The 17,135-nt window shown below is 44.6% G+C and overlaps 1 protein-coding gene across 11 annotated transcripts in view; it reads right to left on the minus strand.

The window, feature by feature from the left end:
* Thrb (thyroid hormone receptor beta) overlaps nt 1-10,617 on the minus strand; it is a 368,302-nt gene extending 357,685 nt beyond the window's left edge. For 2 of the 11 annotated variants that reach the window (XM_052734047.1, XM_052734042.1), the window contains exon 1: nt 7,945-10,617. The gene's annotated coding sequence lies outside the window, so the exon portion shown is untranslated. Of the gene's footprint in view, nt 1-6,741; nt 6,977-7,009 lie in introns of those variants that run through there. The other 9 variants (XM_052734046.1, XM_052734041.1, XM_052734044.1 and 6 more) reach the window with 5 other exon arrangements.
* Between the last annotated feature and the right edge of the window lie 6,518 nt (nt 10,618-17,135).

A 17,135-nucleotide genomic window follows, 5' to 3' on the forward strand; every position in this document is an offset into this window, starting at 1 on the left:
TACTATTATTATTATTATTATTATTATTATTATTATTATTATATTTTTAAAGTAACAAGACTTTAAAATCATTGTAAAATACTTCTGTGGTGGTATCAATCAGTATTGCATACAAACTGCTAGTTTGTATTTTTTTTTCATGAAAAGCCAACATGTTCCATTCATGATGAAATTCAGTAAGAGACTAAAATGAATGAGCTTGATTATTAAAAATGCAATGCTAAGACCTCTACTTCACACCCTCTCATTAGGAATGCTGGCCGTTTGTTGCTTAATACACATGCACGCATGTAACACACACTCAAAGAATATCGTGATGGCATAGGTTTAGTTACCTACTCTCCTCATCCTTGGACATCCATAACACATACCAGTGTGAAAACAGACGCTGAGACTTTTATATTTAGTTGCTATGCTCAGGATTTCCAAGACATGATTGACAAAGAACAAAACAAGCTAATAGTAAAATACAGGCTCTGTTAACACATCTAAGAGTCAGAGGCAAGACTGAAAGAGACGGTAGGACCTATGGTCTGGGACATCATCGTGGGAGGCATTTCATACCATGACATGGGCAGTACCATTGCCACTGTGTGTAAGAACATGACACACGCTTGCCAGAGATGGATTCTGAAAGCTTGGGCATGCAAGTTGGTGAGACATTGGTGCATACAATAGAGAAATGTGAGAAAAAGATGAGCAAGTTGGAAATAGCATGGTTGTTAACATTACTTTTGGCTGGGCCAGTGTTGCTGAACCCCAGGAAAACAGTCCTGAGAGAACAAAAGGATGGCAGAAGGCAGTGTCTGAACCATCCTGAGAGCTCAGGAGCAACAGATGCCAAAGGGCCAGAATATTCTGGAGGTTCCTGAATGTCTGCCACTAAACTATGAGTAGCTTCTCAATGCTCCTCATCACAGAAACATACACCGGGGACCGCAATCCCCCACCTGCATGCCCCCTTTGGTTTCTGTAACTCTCTTCTTCACCACAGGAGACAGCAACCGTTTCCTCTCTGGGCTCTGGGAACTTGAATGAACAACAGAGTTTAGCCTAATCTTCCCTCAATGATGTATGTGCCCCACCACTAGGTGACAATATTCCATTACGAATATACAAACACACATGTATATGTGTTCAGTGCAGAACATGTTTGGTACATGTTGAGCAACTGTTGATAAAACAGGATCCAGAAAAAAAATTAAAACTAGAAGAAAATATAATGAAGATAAAATGGAATTCAGACATGTAGGCCAGAAACATCTTCAAACCACAAGTTTGAATTCACCCTTTTGTTTTTGGTCTTTCAAAAACATCTACATAAATATCACTTAATTTTTGGTAATCATTGCCTAGCAAACAATTCAAGGTTATATTTTCTGGTCAAAGCCTCAAATATGGTTATTCTGGGTTTTAAGACTAGATATACATATTGTGAAGATTTAATGTGTTATAAACATCTATGACCATTGGGAATATATTCTAGGGTGTGTTTTATGAGGATGTGTGGCCATGGTGATGGAAGGGCCACAGGATGTTTCCCTAGACACACACAGTGTGTCAGGTCTCTTGGGTTCAGACCCTTCTAACTATCAATTTAGAAAAGGTAGCAGAGTTCATCACAGATATTGGTTTATCACTGACCAAGAGCTGCCAGCATACAAGGTCTCCAGTGCCTCATGAAATTAGGGCACTAGAGACCCAAGAACATTAGCAGTGGTGCCAATCACTATTCCGATTCTCAGCTAGCTAGATTCCCGAGGGAAGGATATGGAAGCAAGTGATTGTAACTCTGTGTTTTGGATGCAGTATCTGCTCAAGTTCCATAACTTGAGCACTAGGAAAGTTCTGAAACTTAAAGTAGAAAATGAGCATGCTCTGTCAGAAACTCATTGGCCTGAATACATTCAAGCCCTTAGCACTTGGCATCAGTGGGTGGATCTTGGTGAGATTTATACCATGCCACAAGACAGGCAGCTCTTAGAAATAGTGACTTTATCCCACCCCCGACCCCAGCCAAGATGTCTTAGGAGAAACTCCAACAGGCATGTCTGTTTCATCAGTGGAGCACACTGTAGCATACTTGGGCTTAATCTATGCACATTGTCCCACCTGTTACTGGCTACACCCTGAACTTCAAAGCATGTAACAGGGCCAGGTACACGGTAGATATAAAAACTATCTGCAGATTGAGGAACTAAATCAAGGCATGAAAATGGCTTTCAAACAAGAGGCTAACTTGCCATGAACTGCTTATCCAGCTTTGACACAAGCTGAAGTCCTAATCACAGAAACAGTCACATGCTTTGGCTCGTGATGTAACCCACACATTCATTTTTGGCCAAGCCATGTTGAAAGACATGCTCATACTGACATGGAAGGGAAAGAGAATGACTGCCCTGTCCGGACCCCTCGTCTTCCAACCACAGTTACACCAGTGTCCATGTACCCAGGTCTTTTCTAGGCACTTGGTGTCAGGGATGGGGAAAGTCACACACAGGCTCTCACCACAATTTAGACGGAGAAAGAAACAGAAAACCCTGAAAGACAGAGCTACAGAGATCAAGGCACAAAGTATTAGTGGGTCCCTGCTCAGGTAGTCTGTGGCTATAGGGTCATTTTCAAACACCCAGTTTTCCTGTCCTCTCTAGCTGCTCCAGACAAAAGTCAGGCCGACACACTGGATCTTTGAGGAAGTTATCTTAGTGAACATGTTAGCCGTTCATTCTGCCAGTTTTCTGAGCTCTATTGAAGTATTGAGGCTATGCTAGAACCCATACCATTGGACCACAACAGCTTAGTTCCACAGAGAAATTTACACTGGGATTCTTTTTTTCATTATGCCCCTGCATTTTTCTCCTCTTGAGAGTTGGCTAAAGACATGACGACATAAAGAACTCTACTTCATTTTATGTGACTCTGTTGAAGTAGTGCCCACGGTGTTTCATATGACCTTGTAATAGTTGTCAGGTATGGTGAACATCCTGCAAATGGAATGTGATCCCTTCTCTCAATGTCAATTCCAGACAGACACCACCCCTTTTTAAGTAAAAGTGGCTACCATGAAGTTGGCACTAAATTAAATATGCTAAAGCAGTAAGCCTTTGGTTTTTGGTGTAATTTCCTTCCTCATTCCCCAAAACATTGATCATTTCTTCTCTCCCACTATTAACAATACCAACATTAGCCAGCCTGGGCTACCAAGTGAGTTCCAGGAAAGGCACAAAGCTACACAGAGAAACCCTGTTTCGAAAAACCAAAAAAAAACCAAAAAAACAAAAAAACAACAACAAAAAAAAAAACAACAAAAAAAAACCAACATTAATTATTTTGTAGGATTTTTTTAGAATTACTTTTACTACTTTTTTACAATACATGTGTATGTGTGAAGCTAGGAGTATTTAAGTACAGATGCCCAGAGTCCAGAAGAGGGAAGCAGATCCCCTAGAGATGGGACTACAGGAAGTTATGAGTTGCCTGACATGGTGCTGGGAACTAAACTCAGGTATTCTGTGACATCATCAAGCACTCTTAATTGCTCAGCTGTCTCTTCAGTCCTGCTTTTCAGGGTTTTATTACGTATTTCCTCAGACATATTTCTAAAACTTGGTTCTCTATCAAAATAAATTACCATGATTATCAACTACAATTTCACTGTGGTCTGAATTGGAAAGAATTGCCATTGGTAATAATTTTTAGGTAAGCCTTTACCATACTCTGGTCATGTGAAAACTCAGATAACTGAATATTCCTCACAATCACCTGGATCATAATATGCTTGTGAAAGAGGAGGGGAAAAAAGGAGACACAGGCAAAGGCTGGTTGGCTAACAGCACATAGTAATGAGCAGGTTATTTCTAAATCGATCACCAAGAACTTTTCTAGGTTGTGTTACACCAGTAACCCTAATTTCCCCCTTCCCAACCACCATTTTTTTTTTTTAGCCTAAACACTCTCACTGCAAGCCCTTGGTCTACTCTGAGCTGCCAAAGCTGGAGGCCTTCCCGAGGCCTCAAGTGTGAAAATCCTGAGTGTCCACTCAGTGATGTCCAGGGTCTACAGTTTCACTCTCTGTCTTGACAAGGCTTCTGAAATGAGAAAGATTCTGTGGAAACTCAGGAACTAAAGGTCAGTATCTCCAGGAATCAAGGGAACTGTAAGGGATCAAGGGACATGTAAGGCAAAACCACTGTTGAGAGTTTCTATATAGCCAAGGCTGGTAGGAGGAGCTTGGAGAATTAACTATACAGAAAGAAAGACCAGCTATTGCCAGACAGCAGAGAATACCAGAGAGTGAGAAACATGCGAAGACTGAGTCCTAGTTGTGTGTGTGTCTGTGTGTGTGTGTTGTGTGTATGTGTGTGTGTGTGTGTGTGTGTGTGTGTGTGTGTGTGTGTGTTCACATTTCACCAGGTTTTGGCATGTCCAAAACGGCAATGGTTAAAGTATTCAGTCAGGCATTTGGGGGAGGACAATGTTTGGGCACAACCTCTAATTTGTTCAGTTAAAATTTACCTAGTGCCTACTGTGGGCTAAGCATCCTTCCAGATGCAGGAAGAACAACAGCAAATGAAGCAATAAACACTTCTGCCCTCCTAGACTCCACACTGTCATCTAGAATATTCAGAATTCAGTTTCAAAAAGGAAATCAACCGACAAGTATGGGCTCAAAGGGTCAGTTCTGATCATAGCCAGTACTGGGGGTTAGGGGCGGGGAGAACAGAAAGCAGAGAGGCCTTGGAGAGAAAACGAAGGACTAACTCCCCTCAAGTGGTCAAGGAAAGGCTTGTCTAAGAAGGCAACATGGAATTTAACATGAGAGCAAGATGCTAAAGAGACCCATCACCTTTCCTCTGATGTCCATGAAAAAGATGAGCTTACTATACAGAAAACACAGAAGCACACTGGTGGCTCCAGGCTTCCTTCCAGCATCTGAGCAGGGATGGCGAGGGCCTCAGCTTTCTCTAACAAACCACCTTTCCCAGAGGGGCTGGGTCACAGGGAAGTGGCAGCAGCTCATCTCTTGTTACAGCAGAACTGACCACAAAGAAGCTGGAAGGGGAGAACTGGAGTATTTACTCCCCTCTTAAGGCCAGTTACTTTATATAGCGATACCCCCACGTCAATGAGATTATGCTTTTGCATTATAATGCTGACAAGAACTGTTTCATTTTAAAAAACAAGAACAATTATGGAGCTATGTTCAGTATCACTTACTTTTACTCACAAAATAAAGCAGATTTTCCACTTTGAGTATACAATAAACCTTTAGAATTCATTTAAAAATAGGATTCTAGTAGTATCTATTTAACATGGGCGAACAATGAATTGCTCTCCACCAATCTCTTCACATGAAAATGCCCCAAGCAAAGTGCTTTTTACTTAATTTCTGCTAGGGTCAACCAAAGCACGAAAACATCCTATAGTCTGCCACTTCCGAATGCTTCCTACTCACGCACCTTTTTCATTAATGGTTGCCAGCCTATGACTTCTTTCAGAACGAGAATTGACAAGCTGAAGTGAATTAGGGAGATCAGTCATCCAGAATATTCAGAATGAATCATGGAACATTTTTTACCAAAAAGAAATTTTTATTCCTTTGCAATATAGCACGGCAACATTTCATTACAGTGTCAACTAACAAGCTAAGCCAGAGCCAAGTCATATAAAGACACTTCCCAATAGATCTATGGTACTTAGTACATTCATCTTTTAACAAAATTGCCAAGTTCTCCTATTAATGCATTGAGCGAGGAATGCTCAATTTGTTCAGTTTCACAACAGGTCTTTAACACTGGTCTCCAGTACCTAGGATCAACCACACTCGAACCGGGAGGATTGCGGGGGGCGTTATTCAATGTTATTTTCTGATTCAGCAAGCCTTTGAGTTCTCCAGCGAGTGGAAAAGGCAGTATAGGAGACCAAACCTGCCTGCCCAGGTGCTCCTTTCTTTCTTTGACTCACTTTAGGAATGCTTAATAGACCCTTTAAAATTTTCCCATTTGGGGCAAATTATACATTTAGCTTGTAATTAAAAAACTAAAACAATCCACGAATACACACCCTGCCCGCTCCCTCTTAAAAACAAACCAGAAGGCTTTAAGAATTAGCTCCGATAATAATCCCACTGTGGTCACGGGAAATCTTCCTCCAAAATGACAACTGACACTAAGCAATAGAAACTCTCCAAAGACGCCTTCCCCGATCGTGGGGGCGCACAGCTGACACCACCTGGATCACTACCGACCCGAGCGACCCCAAAAGATGCTGCGTCAAGAGAAGCAAAGCAAAAGAGCGACTCTGGAGGGAGCGAGCCCGCGGAGGCGGTGAGAGGCAGAATCGCCAGGCACTGGCCAGAGCATGCAACATTCGGGAGCTTTCTCCTTTCCAAACCCTCGAGTTCCGGGGCAGGAGCAAAAAGAGGGGGACAAGAGACGCACAGTCCCTTTAAACCGCCCACCCCCGCGCCTGTCAGCCTCTTCTGAACCCCGGTGTCCTACAACTTCCTCCTCATGGAAACTTCCACTGGGTTCGGCGCCCAGGATGCCAAACTCCATTTCACAAGGAGCCTGTCCCCAGCTGCGTTCGGGCTTCAGCTTCCTGCACCCGGGTGCCCGAGCCCGAGAGGAACCGGGGCGCAGAGGCCCGCGGCAGGGACACCGCGCGGCGCCTGCCACTCGTGCCCGGCCCGCAGGACTTGTCGCCCCCCGCCCACCCTGCGCCCCCGCCGCGCCACGTTACCCGTGCGCTGGAGCCTCGCGGTGGCGCCCCGAGGCGGCGTGCGGGCGAGCTGCGGCCGAACAGCCAGTGGCCTCCACGGTGGTGCTCGAATTAGCCATGCAAAGTTAATCCCGCCGCGTCACGCCGGCCGCCCGCCCGCCCGAGGCTGCGCCGTGCTCCGCCGAGCCGCAGTCTCCTCCCCGCTCCGCCCCCTCCGCCGCGGGGTCCCGTGCTGCGCGGGCCACCCCGCGAGCTCGACTCCCTCGACCTGTCAACTATCCTCCCTCACCGAGGGGCGCGGCGCGGGTCCCAGGACATTGGCAACCTCTCGCTGCGATCTGCAAGGGCGGCGAGGTGCGGGGCCCGAGGCCCCGCCTCCCGGGGTCCAGGCGCACAGCCTTACTCGGGACTGGGGCGCCAGCTCCACGCCGGCTGGAGGACCGCTGATCGTTCGTCCCCTCTAGTCCTCCAGCCGGTCTGACTCGCGCGGCAGCAGCCGCGACAGGCTCAGGCCATCCCAGCTCCGCCAGGAGCGCAGCGACGAAATGGCCTCCCGACCGCGCACCTCATCACCGCCCGAGCAGCCCGTCACTCCGGTGTCCCGCGCTGCCGCCTGTGCACCTGCCGCCTAGGTGCGGACGTCCCCCTCTGTGACTCCGCGGTGCCAGTGCCTTGGGCGCCGCCCTCCCTGGGGTCACGTAGCTGCGGGTCTGGTGGCCGCGCGCCCACCCACCCGACTGCTGGCGCGCGGAGGTTGGAGTTGGGCGGTCATTCCTGCAGTTGAAGAGGCAGGAGTGTGCGGGGGGTGTGGGTGTGTGTGTGTGAATGACAGGAGATAGAGAGGACCTCCAGGAGCACAACCCTCTGGGTTCGCCCGACAGCGCGGCAGGTGTCGCCGCGCTCCTCCTTCCGCCCCCAAACCACTTGTGGCGCGCATGAGACCACAGGGCGCTCAGATCCTTCCGGGGCTCTGGACGCTATGCAGTCCCCACACCGCTGGACAATACCTTGCTTGCCCTAAACGAAACGGGGTGGGGGGGCCTCACACACCCCATTATCCTTTCCTGCGAGTGTGTGCCGGTTTGGTTCCACAAGCAGAGTTTAAAGAGACGCCTCATTTTGCCTCCGTCTTGGAAATATACAAATAAAACCGGAAGACAAAAATAATTATTACCCTTGAAAGGGTTCTGTTCTTGCAAGCACACAACTCCGAAATGTCCGTACCTCAAGTCCGGGAAGGCCGAGCACTCAGGTTAGGAGAAAACACAGCGAGCGACTGGTGTTCTGCTCCAGATGACCCGGGCCGTCTCCGACTGCGCCTCGGAGGTAGGTTTTATTGGAAAAATGCCGAGTACTCAGAGAACACACAGCCAGTGGGAAGTTACAGTTGCTACAAAACTACTCTGAGGACAGAATACAATTATGTTCTTTTGCAGTGTTAAAAATACCTTGAAATCATTTCTTCAATATATTCATGTAATGCAGCGCAGTGCCCCGAGCCTGCCTGACTTGTAACTGAACGGAGGGAATAATGTCCAGATTACTTTAAAGAGTTTTCTGGATTTCCCACGGGTGATCAGAGTTTTGTTGCAGCGTCTCTTGGCCGTCCACAGGAAAGGCGAAGGTTGAGAGGCCGGCACCTCTGGCCACTGCACTAGCAACTGAGGTGAATGCCTGGGCAGAAAGAATTCGGGATTGAGGAGAAAAAGCTTCAGATCGCAGCTTTTGGATGAACACGTTGCCTTTCCCAGCGGCCTGCACAGACTCGGTTGCCCTTTGGATACTTCGCAAGAAATCTGTTTTATTCTTCGCCCCGAATGAAGCCGCACCAAGTACTTGCGGACTCTAGAGTGAGGGTTGTTTTTGCAGGCGTGTTCCTGGGCTTTGGTCCAAAGCTGCCTTGGGATGTTTTGGTTGGTTTGAAGGAAAGCTGCAGCGTCTCCAATCCAATTCCACCCAGACGGCCCCCTGGTGGCCACGAGGAAAAGCCAGGCGCAGGTAAGCAAGGGCAGTTTACAGTGGGGCCCAGGTCTTCCAGGGGGCCTTGTGAACAGCTCTGAAATAAGGATATTGTAGGCAGAGAAATCAAGAGGCCCTAAGGAGCCCCGGGATGTTTTACTACTTATTTTCATACGCATAACTCGGAGCTACCTTTTTTCTTTAAATTCTTTCTTAAGACAGACTCATACTGAAAATGAACTATATATAACACCACCCCCTCCCCCAAAAAAACCCCCAAAACAACAACAAAAAAAACCATGTTCCTTTTCTTTGTTCAGATGACTTTGTCCTTCTAATCTCATTTTGCCTGAAAAAATCTGAAATAAAGAGTCAATTACAGTATTAAACAAGTCACGTGTCACAACAATTCACAAGACTGGCTGTAGCCGTGTTATATTAATTGTGACACCCAAACAATGAGATCTGGCAGGATTCCATTTGAACAGGTATTGTAACAAGCCGGTGGTGGTAAGAGGGGTTACCATCAGAGTCTGATACACAACGGGACAGCACAGGCATGGGAACCATCAGGAAGGCAGAAGATACTCCAACCTGGGAGCACAGGGACCGGGTCCTTTCTTGGCTGATTTGTGGTGCACAGTCACTATTTTCAGAGCCCATCATCACAGCTCGCCCGAGCCATCCTGACCACTCTATGAATTTCAAACTGATGACTCCAGCCAAGCAAGCAATCTATCTGTTCGTTTCTGCAGAGCTACTGGGCAAGAAAGTATGAAACATGGGGCCCAGCAGAGTAGGCTTGGGCCTCGGTGCAGCCAACATGCAGTTTAGATGCATCTTTGTCTAACATGGTGAGATGCAGTTCTTTGTGAATGTTTATTGTGTTCATGTTGATTTTTAAATATTTTCTTGTAATTCCTGCATTTTTAGCTTACATTTTTAGCTGGATGTGAACGTCTTACTTTTTCCTGCCTGCTGTGTCTATGATGTTACCAGAATCTGCTTGGAGAAATAAAGCTCAAGTTAGAGTTGACCAGATATAAAAGATGATGATCATGGCAACGAATTGCCATGAGGAATTAGAGGTGTGGGGTGTGAGCAGCCTCAGAGAATTCCCACAGAGGGAGTTATTGGAGGTTCATGAAGTTGTAGACAGATTTTCTGAGGGGGTGAAACATTAAATCATTTCATTTACAAAACAGCTGTCTCTGGAACCTGCTCTTCTGCCTCATGACCTGGCCCTAGAAAGTCTAAATCTCTATGTTCACTGTTACTTTTCTGAAGATGGCCCAGGCATTCTGGCCCATCCAGCTGGCTAAAATTGTAAAGTCTACCCCCAAGCCTTTCATGACAGACCCGTTAGGGAAAGTGACAGTTTCAAAACTGATGGATGGTAGTCCCCTGAGGAAGACACAGAGTCATCCTTAAGCATCCCCAGGATGCCATTCCAAAGTCCCTCTACAGCTATTGGATCTGCAGATTGCCAAACTCCATGAGTTAAATGGTATAGTGTTTGCATATAACCAACACTCTTTTTGACCTGTAGCTCACCTCTGGATTAAAATGCTAAGCAAATAGGTATTATACTGTATTAAAGGATTAACAAGAAGGTCTGCACATGCTCAGTACACATGCAGGTTTTTCAAGTATCTTCACCTGTGGTTGATAGACACAGAACTCAAAGAAGTGGAGGACTGAGTGAATGAACTGCCAGGTGAGAAAAGGCAAGGAAGCCAACAGAGCCCAGTGGAGGAGAGGTCCAGTAAGACTGGCCTCAGAAGGCTGAATGGAACTGCTGCTGAAGTGTCTGAGAGAGATGTATGCATTATCTGCTGGTCCCAGTACAAAATGAAACCAGGAAAAATTGTCAAGGTGGTACAAAATAAAAAGCTATGTCTTTCTGCATTCTGTCTTTGGAACTGTCATGGCATTTTTTGTGTTATTTAATATTCTAAGTAAAGAAAAACAAATGTTTCAAATTATCATCACACACTTCACAATTTATCTGTTTTGCAATGTCAGTTTGCAATGTAGTTCAAAGAGGTTTTAGCTCACACAATACTGCACTGTCCGTATTTTACAGCTCATATATGTGTAGTGTTTTGTCATTACTGGAACAGTGGAAACACAGAACAAAGCACCCTCTATTTCACTTCTTGATATGTGTTCTTTTTTCATGCCAACACTGGACCTTTGGCATAATGCTGTGTTAAAGAGACCGGAAAAGGCCCCTTCCCTCTGTGTCTTCATTTTCAGGTCATCAGTTAATGAATTCTGGGAAGTAACCACCAGTAAGAAAGTACACGAAGGAATTCTTAGTTGCTGTTAACTAGGTTCAAAGCCAGTTCTGGTTGAATGGAGACCATGGCCTCTGGGTTAGTCAAGTCCTGCTTCCTCAGTTGTCAATGGAGCATGCTTACCTCGTACATCTCTGGAGTTTGCTCAAGTCCACACATTGTGGGTTCTCAGCATTCCATGTTCATTTTACATTCGAGGGAACAGGGAAAACTTGTGGTTGACCTGCATTCTGCATCTTCAGTGTACAAGCACGTGGTCCCTTGTCCTATCAGATTTCCCTTATAAAGCACAAGTTCAGAGATGAAATCATTAGTGAGTCAGTTTGATGACAGCAGAGCGGTCAGCTAAGTGTCAGCCTCCAAAGCCCCAGGTTCCTCTACCCGGGGTTCTCAGCCTTCCCAGTGCTGCGACCCTCATGTTGTGCTGACCCCCAACCATAAAATTATTTTGTTGCTGCTTCACAATTTTAATTTTGCTACTGTTATGAATCATAATGTAAATATCTGATATGCAACCCCTGTGGGGTTGCGACCCACAGGTTGAGAAGCACTAAACTTTGTGCCTGTGCAGCTGTACAGATCACATACTTGTGAGGCAGACCCTTGAGAAGGACTGGACCCTGCAGCTAAAATTCCTTCCCTTGGAGGAAATGTAAACATCTACCCCTCCTCCTAAGGTCCCAACAACAAACAGAAGGGCTGGGGAATGTCTTTATGTATGCTGTGAATATATGTTGCTCCCATTGGTTAATAAATAAGCTGCTTTGGCCTATGGCAAGGCAGCTTAGAGGCCGGCTGGAAATCCAAGGAGAGAGACAGGAAGAAGAAAGGCGGAGGCAGGAGAGGTGGAGCCAGCTGCCACAGGAGCAACATGTAATGGGACTCAGGTAAAGCCACGAAATACGTTGGCGATACATAGATTAATAGTTATGGGTTGAGTTAAGTTATAAGAGCTAGCTAGTGAGAGGCATGATGGCCATATAGTTTATAAATAATATTAAGCCTCTGAATGATTATTTTATAAGCATCTTCAGGACCTCGGGGCCAGGCAGGACACAGAAAAACTTTCGACTACACAGAAGCATGATTCTATCAGTTCTGGGGAATTGATGAGTTTATTGAGCTTCCTGACAAAGCATAGGTGAGGGGTTACTTACAAAGGAGTGGATGCTCCTCCTGCAAAAGGCAGCACCAGAGAGTCTTTAACCAGCAAGGATGAGGGATTTCCCTTAGCCACATGGATGGAGCCCTCCCCTCATCTTCCCTCACCTATACATTACCAATAAGCTACAGCTGGAAAGAGCCTGGGTCCTTCACTCACCATGGAGGAGAAACAGCCTTCTCCAACGGAACTGTTCCATTGATTGAACGATTAGCTGCATTTGTGGTAGTTACTGAAACCTGAAAGTTTAGTTTGAGGTGTATAGTTTTACCTTAAAATGCCTGCCACCAGGCCAAACTCCACTGAATTGTAAATCCTCTTGTCTCAAATACAGGGAAAATAGGCAGATTTGGGTGTGTCAAGGCAGATGTAGAGAAAGCAAAAGGCTAGCCTCCAAAGAAATTCAGAGACATGAGTTTTAGTCATCTGAAGTAGGCACGTGATAAAATAGAGGAATCCCAGTATTCAATTCAGTGGGTTTTTGTATTGTATACCATTGTCTAATCAACAGTCAGAACAACATAGAGGATAATCCCAGCAGTATGGAAAATCTCTCCTTTTTCTGACAATCAATTTCTAGAGGTGACCACCCTTGGCTTCTGTGCTTATTGATTAGTTTCACCAGATCTTGAACTTCATGTAAACATTACTGAAATGTTACTTCTTACATTTACTTTCTTTCATTTAACATAATGTTTTCAAAGATAAACCCACTTAATTGTGTGGATTTGAAAATTCTACTTTAAATTCCTGTTCCATATTCCACCATATAACAAGACCACAATTTGTCTATTCAGTTTCTAGTTGATGAATTCTTGGCATTTTCCAGCTTGGAGCTATCACAAATAAATTAGCTATTTACATTCTTAAATAATTTTATGGATGTCTGCACTCATATTCTCTTTGGTACATGCTTAGGAGTAGAATTACTGGCCATATATCAATTTCAAGTTATTCTATTAACAAAGTATAAATAGTATACAATAATTGTGTATAATAATAGTATGTATTATTTAATATACAAGACTTGAATAAATGATTAATGATTATATATAACAATTATATTAATGATACTTCTTGAGGAACCAGAATAATTATGAGCAATTAGAGGATGCTCAAATAACACCTGCTGACTTCAGTTCATTCTTACAGTTATCATAAATAAAATATTCAAAGTCAGATGGAGTCTATCTAGAATATTATCTAGCATTACCAACTTGAAGTCCCCCAGTCAAAATTCAAAACCACTATTGCCTTAGGCAGCCATTAATTACAAGGTCCGTTTGCAGCTGCAGTGAACCAACCACATATTAATGGCCTGTGCCAAAATGAAGGTGATGGTTCCTGGGGTGGGCATTGGCCAGTAGCCATTTTCCAGAAAACAACCCCACATGCCCGTATTCATGCAAGTAATCCCAATTAAACTCAGTGGGTCACACAACAGAACAAAAGGTACATAAGGAATGAAGAAGAGGTTCAGAGGCAGCGGGGAAAAGGTAAGAAGGGGAGTTGGGGGTGAAAATGACCAAAATACGTTATATACATGTATTTAACTGATGAAGAATTAAAAAGAAGGTTCTGGTGAATTAAAGGACATCAAAGAGTGAACGGAGAAAGTAAGATAAGAATACCAAGATGTTTTAAAATTAAAACCTTGTTTTCTTGCTTTAAAATACCAAGAAGCTTTTCATGAAACCTTCATTTTCAGCTATGAAGGTTAGTTTTAAGAGGAACTGAATAGTTATTAGTGTTGGTGATGGGTTTTCTTGGCAGCTATCAGGTCATTCATTGGGGCATCGTCTGCAGAAGGGATTAATTCACTTCTGGTAGGGTCCTGAGTTAGTTTCCCAAGACCAAGTTGTTCTGAAAAAAAAAAAAAGCAGGATTGCTCCTGACACACTCTCTGGCTTCTATTTCCCTGTGTGATCTCTCTTCTCCTTTTACCCCATAATGATAGCATCTCACATCATCTACTAAACCCAAGGGGGCCACCAGAGACCAGCTCAAAAGAGCTCACCTCCAAAATCCTGAACTAAACAAGCATCATTTTTGTGCAAGTTACCCAGCCTCGGGTATTATGCTACAGTACTAGGAAATGGACTAACACAAAATACAAAAATGGAAAATAATTTTTAAACATTCAGGGGAAACATCCTTTCTTTTCCAGAAGGGACTAAAGTCATTCTTAGTCATTTTCACAGAACAAGCTGATTCTCTAGCTATAACAAGTAGAATATGATTCATATGATTATGGGCTATGCTCAAATCCTTAAGATCCCTGAATGAGCCATATCAGGAATGAGACTCATAAATTCCATTTTACTTGCTTTCAGCAGTTTGGATGAGACTCCCTATTGGGGGCAATGTGGGATTTACTGAACGCTACTTTCCTGTGCTGCAGTTGCCTTTTACCATAAAACCCACTGCAACCTCATCGTGAGAAGCACTAGCACAGACCGTCTACAGACAGTTGGAGAACATATTTTTGGAGAACCAGAGAGAGTACACTTGGGGGACTCTCATCTAGAGCGAGTGGAAACAGGCCAGAGTTTCCACAGTGCTCAGATTTAGGACAGAGGCCTTCCTATCGGTGCGTGCAGTCCGTGGGCTGGCTAAGGTCTGCAGCCAGCACCTGTGTCTCCTATGACTCAGGGGCATTCCTTAGGTTTTCTAGGTGCTTCAGTTGGAAGTGAGGAGAAAATAACTCTGCCTCATTGACATAAGGAGCATGTCCTCACAGGTGAGTAACGGTGCCCAGTGCCTGGCTCACAGCAGGCTTGCATTTTGGGGGAAGAAAAATCATGGTATTTGAAAACTTTGAAAAACAGCAAGGGTGAAAATTAGCTGAGAAAACATCTGAAGATGAGTACTTCATAACGACAAGAGGGTTGTGTGTGTGTGTGTGTGTGTGTGTGTGTGTGTGTGTGTGTGTGTGTTTGTTTGGTTTCGGTTTGGTTTTTTGTTTGTACTAGTTCTTAAGATCTGGCGAGGTCTTTGGCACATGGCATCACCAAGGTTCGAGTACACACAGAAGTGAGCACGAGACAGAAATAGAGAGCCATCCAAGGGATTCCCACCCCCATCTCTCTGTCTCACAGCCTGGAAGGCCACACTCCTACCTCAGCCTCTTCAGTGCTGGGAACAGACCTGAAGCACCTCCTTCAGCTAGTGAGTTCTCTTCCCTGAACCTGTTAAAAGCATGAATTCCTCTTCAAGGCTTAGTCACTCTCCACAGGTCCATCCCTTACTCCTGTTTGCAACAGCTCCCAGCACAGCCGCGTACCTCCCAACTAACAAGGTATGGGAAGCAATCCATGTCCAAGAACATGGCAACCCCTTCCCCTCCTTCTTGGAGTTAAGCAGAATCTTCCAAGAGGCTCCTGATTGTATCTGGTTCTCTGACAAGCCTGAGGGCCTCGTTGTCCCAGCCAGAACGTCTTTGTAACTAGATTGGCTCCCCACATGGCTTCCGAGGTTGCTGTAAAAGCAAAGGCTTATATGGAAGGAGCTGTGATGTGGTCTAGGGAAAACTATGTCCTATACTATCAGATTAGTGCTCACCTTCACCACAACACACTTGTAGCAATAAGACTGAGACCAAGTCACAGAACATAAATATATGTGTGTACAGAGCAGTGGCGGCCAGGTGGGTGTTTTGGCTCTGTCAAGACTGTTAACGGCTATACACCTTGCGGGGACAGTCTTATATCTACCATACAACAATCATTGCTGCAGTGTAGGGAGTCAGGGGACAATTTGGGAAGATTACTATGGATAAAGTAAATTTGTCTTTCCCCTTGTAGGAGTGTGAGTGAAATGAGATAGCAGGACTTCGTAAAATATATTTAGCATTTGGGAAGTTGAGGGTGGAGATTGGCACAGATTTGAAGCCAGTCTGGTCTAGATAACAAGTTCAAAGCCTGCCTGGGCAATAGTGAGACCTGTCTCAGGAGCATAACCAAACATACACAGACATATAAATAAATGTATCATATACACCAACATAGACAAGTGGAGACAGAAAGTAGGGAGAATGCACAGAAGGGGAACCAGTGAAGGTTCATTGCTTTGCTGAAGCAATTAAAGATGGGAGAAAATGGCATTGCAGCTGAGGTCTGGGAGTTGTTAAGGGTTGTATATTTCAGAGAGAAGCAGAAGTAAGCAGAAAGGATAGACTAAAGTAACAAGTAAATATAGAACTGAATAGCAAGAGAATACACCAGACCATGTCCCTGGAAACAGGGAGCTAATACTCAGAGCGTTCTAAAAATGCAGACTACTTTAAGTTGAAGCCCTATCTATACTCAACTGTTAAGATCACTTCCTTCAGATGGCTACCCTGCTGAAGTGACTATGCCACACATAGGCAGTAAAAACATGAAAGAAGGATTGAGTTTTCCCAAGTCACAGGTAACCAACTACTTCCACACTGCTAGAAAAGAGAATGAACCTTATGGTGTTGGCCAGTGCCACCTCCTGATTTTATAGCACACTAAAACAGAAGCTACAGATAAATAACTTGTGGGGACAGATGAGCAAGTAGCAGTGGCTGACAGTGATGGAATATTCTATGTGCTTGTATTTGTTAATGAGATTGCAGAGCCCAGAGAAGATGAACCCTCCCTCATCCTAGGGTGAGGGCAGTGGTTGGAGTTGACACCTTCTCACCTTTGGAAAGCTCTTGTGTTTCCCATTGCTTCCGCCATTTTACACACACACACACACACACACACACACACACACACACATATACATATATATATATATATATATATATATATATATATATATATATATATATATATATTGAAAGACCCTAACCCTTCAGGCTTACACCCCCAAGCCCCAGGAAATAAGGAACTAAAACTCTAGTTCCAAGGCAACCTGACTCAGCCATTATTCAACCACCCCTGCCACAATGTAACAATGTAAAAAGATTTCTGTTAAGAGATGTGCTCAACTGTGACTGGGATAGTTGCAAGTGTTCCAGGAAG

The sequence above is a fragment of the Peromyscus californicus genome, unplaced genomic scaffold, assembly GCF_007827085.1.
Source record: "Peromyscus californicus insignis strain IS unplaced genomic scaffold, ASM782708v3 Scaffold_12__1_contigs__length_115047231, whole genome shotgun sequence".
Taxonomy (NCBI): Eukaryota; Metazoa; Chordata; class Mammalia; order Rodentia; family Cricetidae; genus Peromyscus; species Peromyscus californicus.